At 33.3% G+C, this 24,144-nt stretch overlaps 1 non-coding gene across 1 annotated transcript; it reads left to right on the forward strand.

Moving 5' to 3' along the window:
* The first annotated feature begins 22,753 nt into the window (after window positions 1-22,753).
* LOC135271630 (U6 spliceosomal RNA) lies at window positions 22,754-22,860 on the forward strand. Its single transcript, XR_010339756.1, has one exon. It is a non-coding gene; the product is annotated as a U6 spliceosomal RNA (small nuclear RNA).
* Window positions 22,861-24,144: the final 1,284 nt, after the last annotated feature.

Below are 24,144 nucleotides of genomic sequence, written 5' to 3' on the forward strand. Positions count from 1 at the left end.
TCCATCCACATCTCAGAACTTGAGCTGCTACTTGTTTGGCCCAAGTCTCCGGCATCGCTGACCTGGGTCACTGTGATTGCCTTCTGAATTGATGCTCTGCTTTTGCGTAATCGCCTCTCCTCAGTTTATTTTCCATCCAGCAGTCTGAGTGATCCTATTCAAAAGTAGATCTCGCCCTTCCTTTGCTTCACACCTTCCCACAATAAAAGCCACACTCCTTACAGGATCCCAGAACATCCAGTGCTTTTTGTTTCCTCCTGAGCCTTTATCTCAATTCCTCCCATTCTGCCACTCAGTTTCACTAACCTCAGTATTTCTCAAATATGTCAGGCAGAGTTCTGCCTCCAGCTCTTTGAATTTGCTCTTCCCTTCACCTCAAAAGTTTCTTTCCCAGACATTTGCCTGCCTAGCTACCTGGCCTCTTGCAGTTTTTTGTAAAGCCATCCCTGGGTACACTATGCCCTTCCCCTCGTTTTTCTCTTTTATTTTTGTCCTTGATAGTTGTCACTGAAAACATGTCAGTGATTTACAGAAACTTTTTCTCTAATTATAAAATAATGGAATCAAATGTGGAAATTACTAGAATGGCCAACCTCCATGGTTGATGAAGCTGCTAGAAATGTTTTAGTTGCCTAAATTAGTTGTTAAGATGTATGTTTTTAACTTAGCAGGTGTTACACAATTTCAAAACAGAGCAGATAAAGATTATTTGTGAAATGCCTAATAAGAATCAAGGCACCTACCTGAAATAAATAAAAATGTTTAAGCCAGGAAAAACAATTATTTTATTGTATTATAATAACAAAGAAAAGCAAAGTCTCTGTTCTAAGATTTTGGTTTTTGTTCCTTTCCCCCTTTCCCCTCCCCCTGCCTATGATTATATCACCTTGACTGGAACTATTATTCAACAGAGAAGTCCTTCAAATATAATTGCAAAGTCAGAGACCTGCAGGGAAATGGGGATCAAAAGCTCTCATCACTCCAGATGCTACAAAGCCTTCCCTTCCAGATGCTACCAATTTTACTCCCCAGGTATTTTTAAATTAGGAATCTGTCTTAGCTGGTATAAGAAGACAAGAGGTCAAGCTAAACCAGATGATTCACCTAAACCTATTCAAAAAAGAAAGTGTCCTAGGAGTCTTGTTGCTATTATAAAGGATTACTTAGTGAATCCGATTGCTGAGTTTCTAAATATCTCAGCAGTTTGACAAAACTCGATATATTGACTTATCAGGCCAGAGTCTGAAAATAGTGAAACCTTTATCAGAGTGTCTGAAATCACAGTGGCTGCTCAGAAATACTGATGACTGCTTACTGTGGAAAAAGCAGGAGTGTTGCTTCCTGGACTAGAATGCCACCATTACATTTTCAGGACTTGCTTCTCAGCAGAAAACAAGGTGATATACTTTGATCCTTGTTCCTCAAGTGTGTTCATAATTATTTACGAATATAATTTTAGAAGATAGGTGTATTTCTGGGTGAGTAGTCTAAAATTAGAAAAGAGTATATTTTAAAATATCCAATGCATGGATAAGGATATATTAGTAAATCTTTCTTTCATTTGTTTGTTTTTGATATTGAGTTTATAAAATATATGAAACAAATGCATTCAGTTATATTACCTCTCTCTGGCTCAAAAGGGCATATAATTATAGACAAGCATCAAAAGTTGTTCTTAGACATTTGTATCTATAGAATATGAGTAGAACTCAGAGGATATTTGTTTATTGCCTCTTTATTCTCAACACTCCTAAGTATTCCATGTCATAAAGGCAACTCAAATATGCTAAAATCAAACTCAGACTTGCCCATTCGTACAGAAAGAAGGGGAGTAGGGAAGGAGAGAGAGATAAGAAGGAGAAAGAGATTAAGGCAAATGCTTTTAATATTGTGGAGGATATTTAAGAGTCCAGGTAACGATTACTATTCAGAGAAGAATAGTATTATTCCTAGGCAGAAGTCTAGTCTCTGGGGCCAAAAACTAGCTGTGTCACACAGGCAAGTTTTCTAACCTCTTAATGTCTCAGTGTTCTTATCTATGAAATGATGAAAGCTGATATCAGTCAACCAAATGATGAGGAAACTCATAACAATCCTCTCACTGAGTTGTTGTGAGGATAAAATAAGATAATATTTTAAAATATGACTTTGATAGTTGTTATGATAACAGCAAAATTGGGATAATATTTACAAATGGACTTACTGGAAGAGCTAAGTAACACCTTTAAGACATATTGAAAAGGCTCAAGAAAGTTATTTTTTAAAAATATCACTAAATCTATTTTTTTATTGCTTTGCAATTGATTTTGGTTTCTTCCTAGTAAATTCTAAAAACTTCCAAATTTTACTGATTCATCTACCAGACTATGAATTTGATAGTAGCACTGTGGATATTAATCAAGAGGTATTGCTATCTTTCTAATGCTCATTATAACTTCAATTTTTTAAATAAATATCTCAACCATGTAAAATTATTCTAATGAAGGAAGCCATTCCAGTCTTGTAAAGGTACAAATTCAAAAATTCTGGAAAAATTTACAATTTTTATGATTTTTTTAAAACTTGAAAACATAAAATGCTTTGAAATATGAATAAAAGCCTTATATATGTTTTTCTAGTATTTATTATTATGCTTTCTATTGGAAATACCTTTTAAATGTATTTTTATTGAGTATTCTTGTGTCTTTTAAAATGGAGAAAAATATGAAATAAAAATACAACCACTGAAAATACAAAATACAAATAATATTATATTATATATGAACATATTGTAGAATCTATGATCTATATTTTAGTCTTTAGCTAAAAGATATATTCTAAAGTCTGGATGTGGACAAAGTAATTTTTTGTTCCTTAATATATATTTTCCCAGACATTTTTATGTTTCTAATAGGAACTGGATTTGACATCTGAAGGATGTCCGTACATTGATCTTTATAACCCTAGGGCTTTTGCCACCTGTCAGAAAATTTCAGTACATTAAAAATTCATTTCTTTCGTTGGTTTTCCATTTGTTTTAACCTCCAAAAACTTTACTAAATTCAATATGATGGTTAATGTGGTAGTTTTCTGATTGAAAGTTCCCAAATTTGTCAGATTAGTAGTCCGTATAGGTAGAAAGAGTGTGCTGAATAATTTGCCAAAAAGTTTTGTTTCCTTCCCTGTGAAGAAATTATAAGTAAAGTTTAAATTCTGGATGCATGTTTTAAATGCTTAGTTAACAGTAGAGTATATATTAAAATTTTAATAAAGTTTAAATATTAATATAGCAAATAAAATAATTAATTTCTTAGGTCCAACTGAAACTCATATAAATCATTTTCTTAACCCATAGAAAACAGAAGAAAAGTTTATCATTGATAACTCATAAGTTCAATTTCCATAGTAATTTCTTTTTGGTTCATCTTACCCATAATATATCCTTCATTTTCTCTCTTCCCATTTTATTATTATAATTTATTGCCGTTATTGTTAATTTTACCATTCTGTTCAAGCAGTGAAGAACATGTAGAATATAAGTTGGTTGAATAGTATTGAAATCTAGAGTTTATAAGATTTTGGATTAATATTTATAATAAAAGAGTTCAAAAACAACTAAATTACAAATGCTGTCTTTAAAGTAGACTTTTTGTAGTCCACAATAAATGGAAATTACTCTATAGATATAATTTCTAAAATATAATAAAAAAGAGAAGGTAATTGCCAGTATTAACAATATAGTATATGAGGAAATTAGAATAAGTAGAGGCAGGTTTTTTTGCCTCTAAATCGTGGATGTTTTGCTATGTTACAAAACAGCAAAGGTTAACTTTGCATCTGGCTTTGATATCTTGTTCATTCATATCATTGGGCTGTGATACTACAGAGAATTTCCTATAAAATGAATATGAAACCATAATTCCTCACACAGGTTCACCTAAGATTATATTTTGAAAAATTTAACTCAAGTACATAATTATATAATGTCACAAATAAAAATAATTTTTCAAGTAATATGTAGTAATGATTATTTATTTTCCAAATTGTAGAATCTTCAGGAGCAATTTTAAATGATTCTCTTATCATTTAATTAGATCAGTACATCATGCAATAGGTTGGTGGTTATAATAATATTAAGGCATTGGATTAAACTTTTGATTGATTCGTTTTTTTAAAAAAATATTCTTAAAATGCTGCCTTAACTTTATTGCAATTAAATTTTCCTAAGAAAATTTTTTAGAATGCCTTTTTCTGTCATAGTTACAACTTTTAAATGTTTTTCAAAAATGCATTGATTTATTTTAATTGTAAAAAAGAGACTTATCTTTTGAAAGTCAAGGATTATTAATAGTCAACCTAAAGTGCTAAATGGAAAATGAATGCCTTCAGCTCTAAGCTCTCTGTTTTGAAGTCATGGAACTTTCAAGAGATGATCACTTTGAATAAATCATGCAATATTGTGCTTGATTTTCATCATCATTGGGGCTAAAAAATTTACTTTAAAATTGTATTCTTCAAATAAGTATGTTATCCCTAACAAACCTAAGTATATAGCAAAATTTCCAAAACATGAAGAGTAAATGATACTGCAGCTAAACCACATATCAGGTTATCTTCCTTTTCCAGCCAACAGAAGGAGTAAACTTTCCTGTATTTTTTAAGTTAGGCCATAGCGAAATGACTTGCTGTGACAATAAATATGAGCAAAGGTAATACCTCTCATTTCTGGGCAGAAGCGTTTAATTTCTCATCCTTGATTCTCCTGATCCAGTTCATGTGAATGTATGTTTAGGAGTAGGTACCTTGGAGACCAAAGGAAACTAACTGAAATGCTAAGATAACCTTTGGAAGATTGAGAATGCTTGAAACTAAGAAATATAATTCAATCATGTCATATCCATTGTTAGCACAGCATAACCATCTTATACTGACTGATATAATCCACATAAAAAATTGTTTGATGCATTTACCTAAGCTAATTTAGCGTTGTTATTAAGTTGAGAGTCAAAGTCAAATTCCATTTAACACTTTATTATAGCCTCTTCATATTGCTTCCTTATCCACTGGGCTTTCAGGTTTATTTTTTTCTGAGCTAATCTTCTTCACATATTCATAGTATTATTATTAGAGGAGTAATTAAAATAATATGAATTCTTTATAAATTCTCTGCCCTTTGCAGTGAAATAAAATCAGCACTCATTATAATTTAACCTTTTCATAGTTTATAATCCATGATGGAGCATAAATAATGTGAATTCTTTAAAATGAAGCTGTCAGAGGAAGAAATTACTATCTCATTAGACAGCTAGGTTATAATAGTTTTGAATTATATGTAGTTACTTATTAGCAGCTACAATTATACCTCATATGGGTGTTTGGAATTCGTGTAGCTCTAATAAATAATTTTGTTGAGATGGTGCTCTGCACAGGATAAATTTGTCATTTTTATGTTTTTGTTTGGTATTTTTCTTCTAATTATAGTTTGGCATATATATGTATTCAAAATAAGTCAGTGTGGTTTTATTTTTCACTGGCTTATTTTTATTATTTAATTAAACCTAAAAACTATACTTAGACAGATACAAATTTCCTTTTTTCAAACATAAATGGTTTGTTTTCTTTATATTTTCAAAATTTCTTATAAATTGCAGCATTTGTAACATTAGAAAATTATTCTACACTTGTTATTACTCATAAGAAACATTTTTTGAAGATAGGTTGGATAATTTTTAATGAAGTGATATTGTACCTTCTATGAAAGTATGAGTTTTGTTGTTCAGACATTTTAAAGAAATTGGATACAGAAACAAATTTTTAAAAGTCATCCTATGGATTTTTTTATGCATTTCTGAAAAGCTTGGATAAAAAAGGTCCTAAGGAATTTTTTAATGAATTTCTGAACCATATCTTGTTGAATTAGGTTTTAAATGACGATTTTAATATTTCTAAAAAATAATCAATCAGAGCTATTTCATTATTTATTTCTCTGGCTTTCAGTTACAATACCTATTTAAAATAAACTTTTCCACACAGTAGTCTGTGATACTTGGAAGACATTTTGCTCGAAGTTACATACACACACAAACACACACACACACACACACACACACGCAATTAAAAAAACACACAGAGATGAGATTAATTACTCTAGGTCACTGACTGTTTTGTTTAATGCAAAGTTATCATTTAAACCATACAGTCATCCCTTGATATCATATAGTGATTGGTTCTAGGACCCTTTATAAATACGAAATTCTTTTGTTCCTGAAGTCCCTGATATAAAATGGTGTAGTATTTGTATGTCACCTGAGCACATCTCCCCATATACTTGAAATTATTTCCACGTTATTTATAATACTTAATACACGTACATATATAATGCTATTTATATGGTTGTTTATATATGTAAACATTTAGTTTTTAAACATCCAATTATTTTTTTTAGTTATTTTTAAACATCCAACTATATAAATAGTTGTTATATTGTATTGTTTTTTATTTATCTTATTTTTATTTCATTTTCATATATTTTTAAAGTCAGAGATTGGTTACATCCATGGATGCAGAACACATAAATATGGAGGGCTGAATGAATAAAATAAGATTTTAAAATAAGATAAATTCAGTTAGTAAATTATGTAAGACTAATTCACCTTCAATATTTTTAAATCATGTATTAAAACAAACACATACTTATAATGCTTTCCCTATATTCTAAGCACTGGGGTATTCAAGGAAGATAAAAAAATACCAGTGTATTAAAAAAAAAAACCACTCATGGAAGTAATAATTTTATTAGTAACTACAAATAATGATGAAGACTGCCCTGATACGGTTTTGCTCTGTGTTCCCCTGAAATCTCACTTCAAATTGTAATTCCCATAATCCCCATGTGTCAAGGGTGGGATACCAGGTGGAGGCAATTGGATCATGGGGGCGGTTCCCCCCATTGTTCTCATGATAATGAGTGAGTTCTCAGGAGATCTGATGGTTTTATACACATCTGGCATTTCTCCTGCTTGTACTGACTCTGTCTCGACACCATGTGTCTGCTTCTCCTTTGCCTTCTGCCATTGTATGTTTCCCCAGCCATGCAGAACTGTGAATCAATTAAACCTCTTTCCTTTACAAATCAATCTCAGGTACTTTTTCATAGCAGTGTGAGAAGGAACTAATACAAATCCTTTGTTTGCTGTTTCTTTAAGGATATCTTTAAGCAATTTCTAATTTGATTTTTAATTTTTAATTTTGTAGATAAGTATTAGGTATACATATTTATGGGGTACATGAGATATTTTGCTACAGGCATACAATGTGTAATAATCACATCATGAAAAATTGGGTATCTATGCCCTCAAGCATTTAGCTTTTTGTTAGAAACAATCCAATTATACTCTTAGTTATTTTTAAAAGGCCAATTAAATTATTATTGACTATAGGCCCCTTGGTGTGCTATCAAATATGATTTTATTTATTCTTTTAAATTATTTTTTATATACATTAACCATCATCACCTTCCTCCCACCCACCACCTACCCTTCCCAGCCTCTGGTAACCATCTTTTAAGCAATTTTTATGACAAATTCTTTATGTTTGTAAGTACCTTGTAATTCTTTTCATTTATTTTTTATGCATATGCACATTCCAATCCCTATGTTAGGTAATGGAAACATTAGTGTAAGAAAAAAATGCTTTGAATAATAGCACTTTCCATCTGATATGCTAACATTTATTGCTATATAACATACAATTCAAAACATATTGTGACTTAAAATAGCCGCATTTATTTAGCTGACAAATTGGTAGGTCAGCTGGAAGATGACTACTCTAAGAGAGTTTTGTTCAATTTTTAGAGGTCAATTAGGGGATCAGTGGCAGATTGGCTTTGCTAAACTTGGCTAGGCTTTTCTGTGTATCTGGAAACTTGATAGAGATGAAACAATTGACTCAGCTCTACTTAACATATTTTCTTATGCTCCACCATCCTAGATTGGGCTTGTTCACATGGAAAACTTCAGAAATCCAAGAAAAAGAGCAAAAATTTACTAGATTTCTTGAGAGAGGCTCAGAACTGACAACTTGTCACTTCTGCCATACTCTACTGACTGAAGCATGTCACAGGTATATTAGTTAGGGTTCTCTAGTGGGATAGAACTAATAGGATATATGTATATCTGAATGAGAGTTTATTAAGGATACTTGATTCACACAATCACAAGGTGAAGCTGAGGAGCAAGGAAGGAATTAGTGGCTCAGTCTGAATCCCAAAACCTCAAAAGCAGGGAAGCCAGTAGTGCATTATCCAGTCTGTAGCCATAGGCCCTAGAGCCCCTGGCAAACCACAGGTGTAAGTCCAACGGTCCAAAAGCCAAAGAACTTAAAGTCAGATGTTTGAGGGCAAGAAAGCATCCAGCACGGGATAAAGATGAAGGCTGGATGACTCAGCAAGTCAGCTTCTTCCACCTTCTTCTCTTCTAGCCAGTCTGGCAGTTTATTGAACGGTGCCCACCCACATTATAGGTGGGTCTTCTTCTCCCAGACCACTGACTCAAATGTTAGTCTCTTCTGTAGACACCCAGAAACACCCAGATACACCCAGAAACAGTACTTTGCATCCTTCAATCCCATTAAGTTGACATTTGATATTAACCATCTCACAAGGCCAGCACTGTGAAAGACTGAGAAAGTTGACTACATTTCTTGGGAGGATCTGCTAAGTCACATGGAAAAGGGTTTGGATATAGAGAAGGAAATAATCATAGCTGTTCTTTTTCAAGATAGTAAACATGACATTAAAATAAATGTAAAATTTGAATAAACATAATAATGCTTTTCTATTTTGACATTTGAAATCTAAGGCCATATCATGAGCATGAAAACTAAATGGGTTGGAATTCATAGAATCGGTGCATTTTGTTTAATCTATTTCCAATAATGGTAAACACAGTAAATATCTGAGAAAAGTATAAAATTTATAGGTAAAAATTTTCAGTTTTATCTTCCATTTCTATGACTTTTTATGCTAAAATTAAATACTCATGATTCCTCTAACGGGGCCCTCATTTATTCCTCATTTATGCTCTATACCTTAGGCCCATATAAAACTTAGTGCTGTATCAGCATAGCCAAAGCATCCCCTTTGTTTCAAATTCTGTTTTCTCCAGAACAAAATCACAAGTCTGGACTCTCAATCTGACTTTTTTTTTTTAATTTCCTTGTACTATTAATATACATAACAAATGATATAAAATCATTTCAATTCCAAATACTGTTTATGTGTATTTCGTCTCTGCTATTAAATAGTAAAGATTTTAATAGAATAAGTTTTACTCACCAATTTTTTATTAATACAATAAGAGAAATTAAAAAATTATAAGCCTACAAAGATAAGAATATTAGTAAATATTGGTAGAATATTTCAACCTAATTTTAAAAGCTTTAAAGTGGATACAGCAAAGTAAATAATGTAGGAGAATGGGGTAAGCAGGAAAGGAAATGTCTACAGAGCTGCAAAGGGAGATTTTAACAGAAATAAGCCAGAATTTTACCCTCCTCCCAGACACACACAAAGGAAACTCTAAAACAATTAGAAAGTAAAGGCATGGGTAATTGAGACTTCAAAGGTGATGCAAGTCTAATTATTATTTCAATTTAACAGGTGAGGACAATGACATTTAGAGAGGTTAAGTGACTGCCATAGGTTTCACATCAATATTAATTCGTGAGACTTGCATTAGAACCTCAAATTCAGTATCCGAAGTTTAAGAAAAGCTTTCTTTTACTTTGAAACTCACTTTCCATCAGTAGCTAGCTGTATTAATTTTACTTAAATAGCATATTTACCTTCCACTCTCTATTATCCTGTATTACTTATTCTAACTTTTCTCATATGTTCAATTATAACATATTTCTCAAAAGTTTTAATGGTATAACAATAACAAGATGATGGAGATTTAGAAAAAGGATACTATCAGTATGATCCCAGACAATTAATGATTTTGATAATCAACTGATTCAACTCTAAAATAAGAAAAATTAACCTATCATGAACTGAATGATTGCCTCCTCCCCCAAGCTCATATGTTGAAGCCCTAACCCCCAGTGTGACAGAATTTGGATATAAAGCCTTTGAAAGTTAGATCAGATGAGGTCACTAGGATGGGGTCCTTTTAATGGGATTAGTGTCCTTTCAAGCAAACATTCCGTATAGCTTGCATTCTATGCATGCACAAAAAGGAAGTCATGTGAGCACACAGTGAAAAGGCAGCAGCAGTCCATTAGCCAGAAAGAGAGGCAAAAACTGACTATGCTGACATCCAGGTTTCAGACTTCTAGCCTCCAAAACTGAGACAATAAATTGCTAGCTTGTAAGAAATTCAGGCTAAGATATTTTGTTATTGCAGTCTTAACTGACAGATACAAAGTACTAATCCATGAACTGGATGTAAGAATTAACTGAAGGAATAAACAGTTGACTTTTCTTCAACTCTTGTTGGTGAAAATACACAGAGAAACAATGCATATGAATAAACAAAGTAAAAAAATAATAAACATAGCATTATATACGTAACCTTGCCACAGGCATGCTATGTTTGTATTATTTATAATAAACAACATAAACATTCATTCCGACTTGAAAATAAAGATTGTGCAGAAAAGAGTTAATGTAGTAGGTTGGAGACTGACATCCTTAAAAGGACTGGTCTTGTGGTTGTCTATTAGGTGATCTGGGAACATGGATTACAGGAGAGTTCCTACCATTCCCAAAATTTATTAGAGAAACTATTATACCTAAACTTTTTTTTTGAAACAGCATGGTTTATGCCAAAGACCTACTTACCTTCTGAGAACTGAGAATTTTGACATATACAAAGCAAAGAGTGCCTATATGACCAACTCCAGTAAAAGCTTTGAGCACTGAGTCTCTAATGAACTAATCAGAATATACTAATGAATGAACTAATAAAATATTGATAGACAATATTTTATATGTATCGTCATAACTCATTGTTGGGGGATATAGGCCTGTGTGACTCCACTGGAAACGGACTTTTGGAGACTTGTACTTAGTTTCTTGTGAAATTCACTGCATTCACTATTTACTTTTGTGGATTTAGCTTTGTATCTTTTTACTGCATTTAATCATAGCCATGAGTATGACTATATGCTGAGTTCATTGAGTCTCCCTAGCAAAATGCCAGTCCTGGGATAAGTCTTAGGGACCACTGACATAGATTCAGGGAGCATGATTTATTTTCTCTCCCAATTTTATCTGATTCCAAAAAAATTTGTGATATGAAAACTTACAGTTAATGGAGAGAATGAAAAACAGTAGTGAAAAGAATAGTATTAATATTACTGTGAAGCTATTTGGGAGCTTAATGGTGCAGTGAGCTAGGATTCCTCCACTGTATTCCAGCCTGGGCAATAGAGTGAGACCCTGTCTCTAAAAATTAATTAATTAATTAAATATTAACGTGAAGGATAAAAAATATAATATTACCTGAAGCAAGATCATGCTTGACATATACCTCAGTTTATCTTTAAGGTGTACAAGTGCAGTTATATTTAACAACCTTTTATTTAAAGGTGTGTATCAACAAGATAGAAAACTAAATTGCTTATTTGAAAATCCAAAATCACAATCCCTCTTTCTTCACTTTCTCCAGAATATTCCAAGTCTATTTAAGTCTCTTTGAAGGTTTCTAAGAACTTGCTCTATGGATTTGGGTGCTCTTGTATTGGCTGCATATATATTTAAGATAGTTAGGTCTTCTTCTTGAATTGAACCCTTTACCAGTATGTAATGCCCTTCTTTATCTTTTATGATCTTTGTTAGTTTAAAGTGGGCTTTGTCTGAAATTAGAATTGCAATCCCTGCTTTTCTTTTCTGTTTTCTATTTGCTTGCTAGATTATTCTTCATCTCTTTATTTTGAACTTGTGGGTGTCATCATATGTGAGATGGGTCTTTTGAAGACAGCATACCACTGGGCCATGCTTCTTTTCCAACTTGAATCTGTACCTTTAAATCAGGGCATTTAGCTCATCTACATTCAAGGTTATATTTATATGTGTGGATTTGATCCTGTTATAATGTAAGGTATTTATTATGCAGACTTGTTTATGTGATTGCTTCATAGTGTCACTGGTCTGTGCATTTAAGTGTGTTTTTGTAGTGGCTGGTAATGGTCTTCCACTTCCATATTTAGTGCTTCTTTCCAAAGGTGCTATAAGGCAGGTTAGATGATAACAAATTCCCTTAGCATTTCTTTGTCTGAAAAAGATCTTATTTCTCCTTTTCTTATTAAGCTTAGTTTGGCCAGATATGAAATTCTGGGTTACAATTTCTTTACTTTGAAAATGTTGAATATTGGCACCCAATATCTTCTGCATTGTAAGACAGTACCCTGTAAGAAGATACCTTCTCACACCAGCAAGAATGACTATTATTAAAAAGTCACTATTACTTTATGTTAACAAATAACTGGACCGAAGTCATTATTAAATCAAAAAATAACAAATGCTGGCAAGGTTGCAGAGAAAAAGAAACACTTATACACTGTTGGTGGGAGTATAAATTAGTCAACTGTTGTGGCAAATGGTGTGGTAATTCCTTGGAGACCTAGGAACAGAACCACCATCCAGCCCAGCAATCCCATTATTGGGTATACACCCAAAGGAAAATAAATTGTTGTATCATAAAGACACATGCACACATACATTCATTGCAGCACTACTCACAACAGCAAAGACATGGCATCAACCTAAATGCCCAGCAATAACAGATTGGATATAGAAAATGTTGTATAGTTACACTGTAGAATACTCTGTAGCCATAAAAAATCCAATATTATGTCCTTTGCAGGAACATGGATGGAGCTAGAGATCATTGTCCTTAGAAAACTAATGTAGAAACAGAAAACCAAATACCGCAAGTTCTGACTTACAAGTGGAGCTAAATGATGAGAACACATGGATAGACAGAAGGGAACATCAGACACTAGGACCTGTCAGAGAATGGAGGGAGAGTATTAGAAAAAATAACGAATGAGCACTAGGCATAATACCTGGGAGACAAAAACTAATCTGTACAACAAACCCATGACACAAGTTTACCTACATAACAAACCTGCATATTTACCCCCGAACTTAAAAGCTAAACAAAATTTTAAAAAGAATATTTAAGAGGAATTTAGTAGGTGCAGTTATTTATTAACATAAATTTTAACTCCAGAGAAACTGCAAATAGTTTCCTTTCCTTGGTCTTCTTTTTCTGATTTTCTACAAGAATTCTCACTGGATGAGAATAGAGAAGAACACATGAGCTTATCTTAGTCTGACATTTATGAAATATTTTATTTTTATCTATTGTCTTCAAGCTCTCTTTCCACTGAACTCTACTCTCTTCTCCAAAGGCATTCATCTCTCCAGGTATTTTAAGCCTGGGTAATACCACTTTTGTGGCTTATAGATATGAGCTGATCTCTTTAGGCATAAAGCTCAGAGCAATGAAGTTTGCATGGATAAGACCTAATGCCAGCAGACAAACAGGACATCTATTTTAGAATATCAGATCTCAGTAAATATGCTGATCGTATTGTGTGCCTGTGCTTTGGATATATGTGTACTGAAGAAAGAAATATAGGTATAAATGGGAAGGAGAAAATAATCAATGGAGGAGGAAAATGAGTAAAAATATGGAAAAACTGAACCAGAACAAAGAGAAACATCTGCTGTAGAATTTTCCTTGTACTGCTTTCATCTACTTTGTGCTCTTTTCTGTCAACAATTAAAGGAGCCTTTGATAATTAAATAGCTATGGACTAGTAACAAATTAAAATTTGCTGTCAGTATAATATTTACTTCTAATTATGATTTACTTAATTCTTTATTAAACAAATATTTTTCCAGCAACCACATTTTGCTAGGTAGTAAAAACACAGTTTTAAGCAAAATTTAGTTCACTTAACCAAGTATTAGTTTTTTTTTTTTTTTTGAGACGGAGTCTCGCTCTTGTTACCCAGGCTGGAGTGCAATGGCGCGATCTCGGCTCACCGCAACCTCCGCCTCCTGGGTTCAGGCAATTCTCCTGCCTCAGCCTCCTGAACAAGTATTAGTTTTAAGAAATCAAAATAGATCACTTTAACAGAAATTATTTGCATACTAAAGCTGCCATATAAAAGTGTTCTGCTTTTCTAATGGGTATATTCATAAGAAAATTAATAATATATTTCTATTCTGTTTTTAATATGCTGAGAAAGGCATTTGAAAGAGGAAAACAGTTTCCTTCATAAAGAAATGAAAAGATAAATGATATGAAAACTTGCAATTAAGATGACCTTGGTTCTAAAGTTATTAACTAAATATTGGATTTGTTGAGAAATTAAGATATAATACAGGTCCTTGGATTAAGAATGTTTGCCATCATTTATTACTCTATAATTGAGGTCACTGGACTTGTAAAATGTCCTATGTCAAAATTAATTCACCAATGAAATATCTAAAATCCTTTAATTACATACTTGGAAGTTTAAAAACATGTGTTTCCATATCTTGAAGTCCTTAAATTGACTATTATGTGTATGTGTAAATGCAAACAGTATACAAGTGGTAAAACTGAATATTAACATTGGTAAAAGTTTAAAGAAAAATGACAAATTAAATTATTTGGTAGTTGGTTATGATAATGTTTATGCTTTGAGCTAGTATAATCATAGAGAATATGTAGTTTACTATGTCATCTAATTTAGAAAATTTTTTTTAATTATGGAGAAAGTGCAGGGAGTGTTATATGACTTTTGCTTTGCTCTTAATTATAGTATGCATAATCTTCTTAAAAACTGTTAACTAAGGTTAAGTTAATGTGCTAATAGGTTATTTCAAAAACCATTATTATTATAATTCTAGATAGTTATTTATCTATTCTTGCTCTGACTTCTTTGATTAAAACTTCCCTTTAGATACGATTGTATAAGTTTAGATCACTGTGCCATTTGGACTTTATTAAATTAAGAAAATTTTAGGTACAAGCTAATATGTTGGTGTGATTGGAAAAATGACTACAGGTCTCTAATTTTCCATATTAATGTCATCTACAAATCTTTTCATCAAGAGTTGGAATCTATTTCCTCACTCTTAGTTATCCTAGGCTGGCTTTTTTCTTTTCTCTAGCTAATAAAATTTATAGTATGCTAGTTTCAAGCTTAGTCCTCAAGTCTTCACACATTTCCACTTTCCATTGAAACCAACATGAGAACAAGTCTGTGCTAACTTTTTAAAAAATAAGAGTGCAGGTGGATCAGAAATGCATTGTCCAACTGAAGGCATCTTTGCACAGTTAGACCACAATCAAATCAATTCATGGCAGCCACAAAACTGAGGCCAAATTAACTGAGTCTTCCATAGGAATCTCACAAACATATCAGACTAATTAGAAATAATAATTGTTCTTGTTTTAAGTCACTGAGATTTGTGGTCTTTTATTACAGAGTGATATTTAACTGGTATGGTTAGGAAATCTATTTTTTTGTATAAATATTATATTGAGATTAAAAATTGGAAAATTATTTTGAAACAGGCTTCTTTAAGTGCTATTGTGAGATTCTGCTGGCACATTTGTTATTAAGTACAAGTCTTAATTTCATTAAAATTTGCAGTTAGAATGAATTTTAAATAAAAAAATTTGTCAAAGAACTGCAATACATTCTGATAAATGATATGTATAGAATAAAAAACTCAATAAATAAAACTAAGAACTCAATGCATAGATTTAAAACACATTATACATAGTTAATAAGATAGCTAAAAACTGAAATAGAAAGAAAAAAGGATATGCCTGGAATAAAGGAGAGTGCAGAGTCATAGTAGATAGAGTAAAAATGGTAGACACACTGCTAATTGAGTGCCAGAAATTAGGGGGAAGAAAATAAATCAGCATCAATATTTAATGACCTATTTCATGAAAGGTTCATGAAACTGATGTAAGACATAAAACTGTGAATATAAAAACCACTATAAATACTAAGCAGGATAGATATCAAAAGAAAAATATTTTGAAAGACACTATACAACAATTAAAAATCAAATATAAATGAATAAAAATAGTTAAAAAGCCATGAAAATTTGCATAAGGTAAAAAATACTAATTATTTTAATGCTAATTGGTTTTATAAATGTAGAAACTAATCTTTCATTATCATATGTAATTTATTAAGGCAGATGCTCCAAATAAGAGAACAGGGATTAAAACACGTTTATACTTGCCACAAAAGTTCATATGTTTTTCACTGCCCTACCTTCCCCCACTTCATATATTCCAAATTTCCATAGATTACTTGACTCTACTTGTTTTCTTTAATTGTATATAAACTGAATAAATAAGTTGTATCTTTAATGTCTTTACATTTTTCTGGTTGTTGTCTTGTCTTGAATACATATACTCTAATTGTACTCTACATGACTTAAAATTGTGTTAAAAAAGACATCAAGTAAGTGCTGTGGTTAATGAAATCTAAAATGGTTTAATAAAACATAAAATTCTCATTATGATCATGATTATCATCACCTTCATCATAAAAAAATAGAAGTGCAATGCCTGTATGAACATGATGTATCTTGTTAGGGTGATGATATGCAGATTTAGACTGGCTTGATTTAGATTCCAGTTTCTTACCTTACTGGCATAGAACCTTGTACAAGTCACATAATCCTTATTTGTTAGGAATAGTAAAAATTGTTTCCTCATTGTGTAATTTTGGTAAATAAACAAGATACTCCATATAAACCAATTGTTGCAGTGTCTACAGGAAAACCACAAAATAATTGTTAGTAAAACTAAATATTACTATTTAAACCAAAAAGTCCAGTCTTGACAGTTTGTAAAGTAATACTGAAAATCCTAATAGCACATAAAGGCTTTTTCAAAAATAAAAAAGTTTGAGTAAATATAAAAGTTAATGACAGTTGCATTTTTACAGGCAGTACATTTTGCAGAATGAATTTATACACAGAGAGACAGTTTGGAAAAAATATTTAATTCCATTTTTACATTGAAAATTCTTCAGCTCTCCTAAAGTGATTTCATCAATTTTTGGTTTAATTTAGAGACCTTTCACCACAAAAATACTTGTGATAAACTCAGGATAAATTCTGTTACTTTGCTTATTCTTACACAATATTCAACATGTATATTAAATGTAGATGAGATTTTAAAATGTATCTGTATATATTGTGTTGCATAAAGTGTATGTCAGTGTCAAATCTGTCACACTTATATCTAGTAAAAAATCTCTTAACATTTTCAAAGAATGTAAATATATTCTGGTAAAGATAAACTTAGGATACATGAATAAATTTGATAGACTCGAAGCAAATAAATTACATCTCCATATAAAATGCATAGAATGAGAATTATGCTGAAATTAATATACAAACACTGAAGCAATAATAGATGAAAGACAAGCTTTATCCATGTCTATTTGATGTTACTTTACTATGGCAATAACTTTAATACTTAATGGAAAACAATGCTGCCTTCAGATGGTAATACATCATCTTGAAGCTTTATTATTATATTAAAAGAAGTGATGTTATCTCATTAAATTTTGTCCCTAAGACATGGTCACTCCACATGACCTTAGTTTAGCAGTCACTATGATCAAACTCTGGGAAATTATAACAGCATTTATGCATCTCTCTTGGCAATGGTTTTATGTAAGGAATAATTAGCAAAAGACTTTATTATAAAAAGCAGACATCTAAAAGAATTCTCAGATGCATTGCAGCATAATTTCTCACCACTTGATACAAATAAAACACAAGTTTTCAGCAGAAGCGTGCCTTTTATTGCCGCAGGGAACAGAGAAACCACATTCAAAGGAACTCCTCCTTTGGGACCGCATCCAAGAGTGTCAGACAAATCTTTTACCCTTGTATAAAAAGAAAAAAAAAGTTCAGAGAGCTCCTGCTTATACATTCACACTTAATAAATCCAATTTTAGGCATATCCCTATTAATATGAGAACAAATCCCCAGAAACTTTCACTCCTCACCCTTCTCACTCTTTGATGTCTTTATTTTAGACTTCCATTTAGATTTTTGGATAAAGTTCAGCTTCTGCTAATTCAGTGTGCAATGTTCACAAAATAATAGCTGCCAGTGTGTTAGCACAGAAAGTATATTTGCAAACATTCAATACACCCCGCTTATTCTGTAGCCCCTGGGCATAGGAACTACCTGCAATTTTTTTTTTTTAATTTCCCAAGAGATATTGCTGGGTAAATTTTCTTATCATCACATGCATATTTATTTTCTTCCTAACTTATGATCAACAACCATCCTTTACTTTAAATAAAACTTTTTTGCAGCTTAACTAAGCAAGAATATATGAATACAATTACATTGAAAAAATAAAATGGCAAAATGTTTTATTCATCAACTAGAAAAATATATATTGGGTGCCTACTGTATGCCAGGATGTTTTAGATTCTTGGGAGACAACAAAAGATGCATAAACTTTGCTCACCTGGGGGCATATAGAACATGGCCAAGATAAATACATTGCTCAATAGAAATACGTAGAACACTGCCAGAGTTTTTTTTTAGTTGTAATGGAAAGCTACTGGAATGTTTTAAACAAAGGAGGAACAGGAGACAACTTATGTTCATGGAGAATCTTTTCTGCTCCTTTGTGGTAAAAGTAGAAATGAAGAAAGCAGCAAAGAGACCATTAAGAAGGTCCAGATATGAGATGACAGTGATCATTAGAAAGTAGGCTTCAAGGTTAGTGGGGTGATCATAGAAAGTGGTCAGATGTAGCATGTTCATGTAAGAGGTAATCTCTTAAAATGTTAATGTAATGAACATATTTATGTTTTCAATAAATGAGTGAAAATTTCGGTAGTACCTAAATTACCAGATAAAGGAGTATTTTAACCTATAGAGATGGTTATAAAATGTTGGTTAATTTGGATCTTATAATAATTAATGAGTTCAAACTATGTAAAAAACTTTTTATAGTTTCAAATGTTCTCTCTTTTTCATTGTAAACATAGTGGGAAATAGTTAACTGACAATCAACTACCTTTGAAAACAAGCATTACCTTTGAAGTAGTCATAATTTAAAACAACAGAATGGGTTAACAATGATGGTTTTGTCTTTCTTGATCTTTGTTGTTTTAAAATCTATCAGAAACTAGGATTGCAACCCCCTGCTTTTTTTTTTCTTTCCATTTTCTTGGTAAATATTCCTCTATCTCTTTATTTTGAGCTTATGTGTGTTGCATGTGACGTGGGTCTCCTGAATACAGCACACCAATGGGTCTTGACTCTTTATTCAATGTGCCAGTCTGTGTCTTTTAATTGGGGCATTTAATCTGTTTATATTTAAGGTTAATATTGTAGTGTGTGAATTTGATCCTGTCATTATGATGCAAACTGGCTATTTTGCCTGTTAGTTGATGCAGTTTTATCTTAGTGGTGATGGTCTTTACAATTTGGTATTTTATGGCAGTGGCTGGTACCAGTTTTTCCTTTCCATATTTAGTGCCTCCTTCAGGAGCTCTTGTAAGTCAGGCCTGTTGGTGACAAAATCCCTCAGCATTTGCTTGTCTGTAAAGAATTTTATTTCTCTTTTATTTATGAAGCTTAGTTTGGCTAGATACGTAATTCTGGGTTGAAAATTCTTTTCTTTAAGAATATTGAATTTAGGCCTCCACTCTTCTGGCTTGCAGGGTTTCTGCAGAGAGATCTGTTAGTTGGATGGGCTTCCCTTTGTGGGTAACCCGATCTTTCTCTGTGGCTGCTCTTAACATTTTTTCCTTCATTTCCACCTTGGTGAATCTGATGATTATATGTCTTGGGGTTGCTCTTCTTGAGGAGTATCTTTGTGGTGTTCTGTGTATTTCCTGAATTTGAATGTTGGCCTGTCTTGCTAGGTTAGGGAAATTCTCCTGGATAACATCCTGAAGAGTGTTTTCCAACTCAGTTCCATTCTCGCTGTCACTTTTAGGCACACCAATCAAAAAGTTTGGTCTTTTCACATAGTTCCATATTTCTTGGAGGCTTTGTTAGTTCCTTTTTATTTTATTTTTCTCTAATCTTTTCTTCATGCTTTATTTCCTTAAGTTGATCTTCAATCTCTGATATCCTTCTTTCTGCTTGATAAATTTGGTTATTGATACTTGCGTATGCTTCATGAAGTTCTTGTGCTGTGTTTTTTATCTCCATTGGGTCATTTATGTTCTTTTCTAAACTGGTTATTGTAGTTAGCAATTCCCTTTACCTTTTTTCCAGGTTCTTAGCTTCCTTGCATTGGATTAGAACCTGTTCCTTTAGCTTGGAGGACTTTGTTATTACCCACCTTCTGAAGCCTACTTCCATCAATTCATCAAACTCATTCTCCATCCAGTTTTGTTCCCTTGCTCGTGAGAAGTTATCATCCTTTGGAGAAGAGGGATCCTGGGTTTTGAAATTTTTAGCTTTTTTGAACTAGTTTTTTAATCTTTGTGGATTTATCTACATTTGATCTTTGATGTTGGTGACTTTTGGATGGGATTTCTGTGTGAATGTCCTTTTGTTGATGTTGATGCCATTCCTTTCTGTTCATTTTCCTTTTCACAGTCAGTCCCCTCTGCTGCAGGTCTGGTGGTGACAAACTCCAGGCCTGCTGGAATTTGCTGGAGGTCCACTCCAGACCCTGTTTGCCTGGGTATCACCAGCAGAGTCAGCAGAACAGCAAAGATTGCTACCTGTTCCTTCCTCTGGAAGCTTCATCCCAGTGGGGCACCAGCCAAATGCCAGCCAGAGCTCTCTTGTATGAGGTGTCTGTAGATCCCTGCTGAGAAGTATCTCCCAGTCAGGAGGCATGGGGATCAGGGACCCATTTGAGGAGGCAGTCTGTTCCTTAGCAGAGCCCTTGGCTCTGCTAGGAAATCTGCTGCTGCCTTCACAGCCAGCAGGCATGAACATTCGAGTCTGCTGAAGCTGCCCATAGTCGCCTCTTCCCCAAGGTGCTCTGTCCTAGGAAGATGGGAGTTTTATCTATAAACCCCTGGCTGGGGCTGCTGCCTTTCTTTCAGAGATGCCCTGCCCAGAGAGGAGGAATCTAGAGAGGCAGTCTGGCTGCAGCAGGTTTGTCAAGCTGCAGTGGGCGTCACCCAGTTTGAAGATCCTGGTGTCTGTGTTTACACTGTGAGGGGAAAACCTCCTACTCAAACTTCAGTAATGGCAGACCCCCAACACACGCACCAGGCTTGAGTGTCCCAGGTTGACTTCAGAATGCTGTGCTGGCAGGGAGAATTTCAAACCAGTGGATCTTAGCTTCCTGAGCTCTGTGGGGGTGGGATATGCTGAGCTAGACCACTTGGCTCCCTGGCTTTCCCCCTTTCAAGGGGAGTAAACAGTTCTGTCTTGCTGGTGTTCCAGGTGCCACTAGGATATGAAAAAAAACAAAAAACAAAAAAAACTCCTGCAGCTAGCTCAGTGTCTGCCCAAATGGCCACCTAGTTTTGTGCTTGAAATCCAGGGCCCTGGTGGTGGTATAGGCACTCGATGGAATCTCCTGGTTTACGGGATGCAAAGACTGTGGGAAAAGCATAGTATCTTGCCTGGAGTGTACTATTCCTCACGTCACAGCCCCTCACAACTTTCCTTGGCTAGTGAAGGGAGTTCCTCAACCCTTTGTACTTCCTGGTTGAGGTGATGCTCCACCCTGCTTCAGCTTGCCTCCATGGGCTGTACCCACTCTCTAACCAGTCCCAATGAGATAAGCCAGATACCTCAGCTGGAAATTCAGAAATCACCCACCTTATGTGTTAATCTCGCTGGGAGCTGCAGACCAGAGCTGTTCCTATTCAACCACCTTGCCAGCCACCTCCTCTATAATACAGTTTTAAAATTTATTTCTTACTTAAACTTCCATATAATGTAGACATTTCATTCCTAGATATTTATGTTCACACAAAGATTTGTACACAAATTTTTACGCTTTATTTGTAAAGTACCAAATTGGAAACATTCCAAATATCCTTCAATAGGTAAATGAATAAACAAATTATATACCTATAAAACAATACTATTCAGAAATTTTTTAAGTATTGATGAACATCAAAATGTGAATAAATCTGAAAACAAAAACAAGTGAGTAAAATAAACTGGACAAAAGAGAGTACATAATGTGAAATTCCACTTACATAAAATGCTAAAAAAAAAAAAAAAAAAGAAAATCTAATCTCTAATGATGGAAAGGATATTGATAGTTGTAGAAAGGAGAGGTGAGAGGACTGTATATGAATTACAAAAGCATATACTCTTAGGGCTATGCGTATACTTATCAACTTAATTGCAGTGTTTATTTGAGTGGCTTATATGCATATCAATTCAACAAATTGAACACTTTATTTACTGATTGTTGTATTTCAATTAAACCTCAACAAAAATGTTAAAATGCATCAATCATTATGTTAAATATTACTAGAAGGAAGCACTTATAAAAGGAATAATATAAGTAATTATAATTTAAAATTGCTATATTATATAAATATATCAATGACAGCAATAGTAAATCCTAATGTTAAACAGCAGTTTTCATTATTATACTGTATATATTTATTTCATATTATTTTGTTTCATTTTTGTTTGTGTTTTGGCTTTTTTAAATTGATTAATAAACTAGATACGGGAAATTTGCTAACCCTTTTTAAAATAGTTTCATAATTCTGGAGTCAGTAAATGGATATCAATACAAACCATTTGGGATTTAAAAAATATACTGTTGTGCTCGCTTTGGCAGCACTTATACTAAAATTGGAATAATACAGAGAAAATTAGCATGGCCCCTGCACAAGGGTGACACATAAATTTGTGAAGTAGTCTATATTTTTACCAGAATAGCCAGTTTAGAGAGAAACATACCTGACCTAATGGAGCTGAAAAACACAACATGGGAAATTCACAGTGCAATAACAAGTATCAATAGCAGAACAGATGAAGTGGAGAAAAGAATCTCAGAGCTTGAAGACTGTCTTCCTGAGATAAGACAGGCAGACAAGAATAGAGAAAAAAGAATAAAAAGGAATGAACAAAACCTTGGAGAAATATGAGAATATGTAAAAAGACTGAACCTACAACTGATTGGTGCACCTGAAAGAAATAAGAACAGAAACAAGTTGGAAAACATACTTCAGGATATCATCCAGGAGAACGTCCCCAACCTAGCAAGACAGGCCAATGTTCAAATTCAGGAAATCTACAGAGCCACAGTAAGATACTTCACAAGAAGATCAACGCCAAGTCACATAATCATCAGATTCTCCAAGGTCGAAATGAAAGAAAAACTGTTAAGGGCAGCCAGAGAGAAAGGCTGGATTGCTTACAATAAGAAACACATCAGCATAACAGCAGACCTCTCAGTGTAAACCTTTTAAGCTAGAAGCAACTAGGGGCCAATATTCAACATTCCTAAAGAATTTCCAACACAGAATTTCATACCCAGCCAAAGTAAGTTTCATAAGCAAAGGAGAAATACGATTCTTTTCAGACAAACAAATGCTGAGGCAATAAGTCACAACACACCTGCCTTGCAAGAACTCCTGAAGGAAGCACTAAATACAGAAAGGAAAAACTGTTACCAGCCACTACAAAAATATACTAAAGTACACAGTCCAGTGACACTATGAGACAACCACATAAACAAGTCTAAAAAATAACCAGCTCACATTATGATGACAGGATCAAACTTACATATAGCAATATTAACTTTAAGTATACATGGGCTAAATGCCTCCATTAAAAGACACAGACTGGCAAACTGGACAGAGTAAAACCTGTTGGTATGCTGTTTTCAAGAGGCACATCTCACATGCAGAGACACACATAGGCTCAAAATAAAGGGATTGAGAATAATTTACCAAACATATGAAAAACAGAAAAAATCAGGGGTTACAAACCTAGTTTCTGACAAAACAAACTTTGAACCAACAAAATCAGAAAAGACAAAGAAGGGAACTATATAATGGTAAAGGAGTCAATTCAACAAGAAGAGCTAACTATCCCTACATATATATGCACCTAATAAAGGAACACCCAAGTTTTGAGAGAACTACTAAGAGATGTAGAGTTCCACATAGTAATAGTGGGAGACTTTGACAGCATACAGACAATGTTTG

The sequence above is a fragment of the Aotus nancymaae genome, unplaced genomic scaffold, assembly GCF_030222135.1.
Source record: "Aotus nancymaae isolate 86718 unplaced genomic scaffold, 86718_ANA_hifiasm-v0.15.2.pri h1tg000088l, whole genome shotgun sequence".
Lineage (NCBI taxonomy): Eukaryota > Metazoa > Chordata > Mammalia > Primates > Aotidae > Aotus > Aotus nancymaae.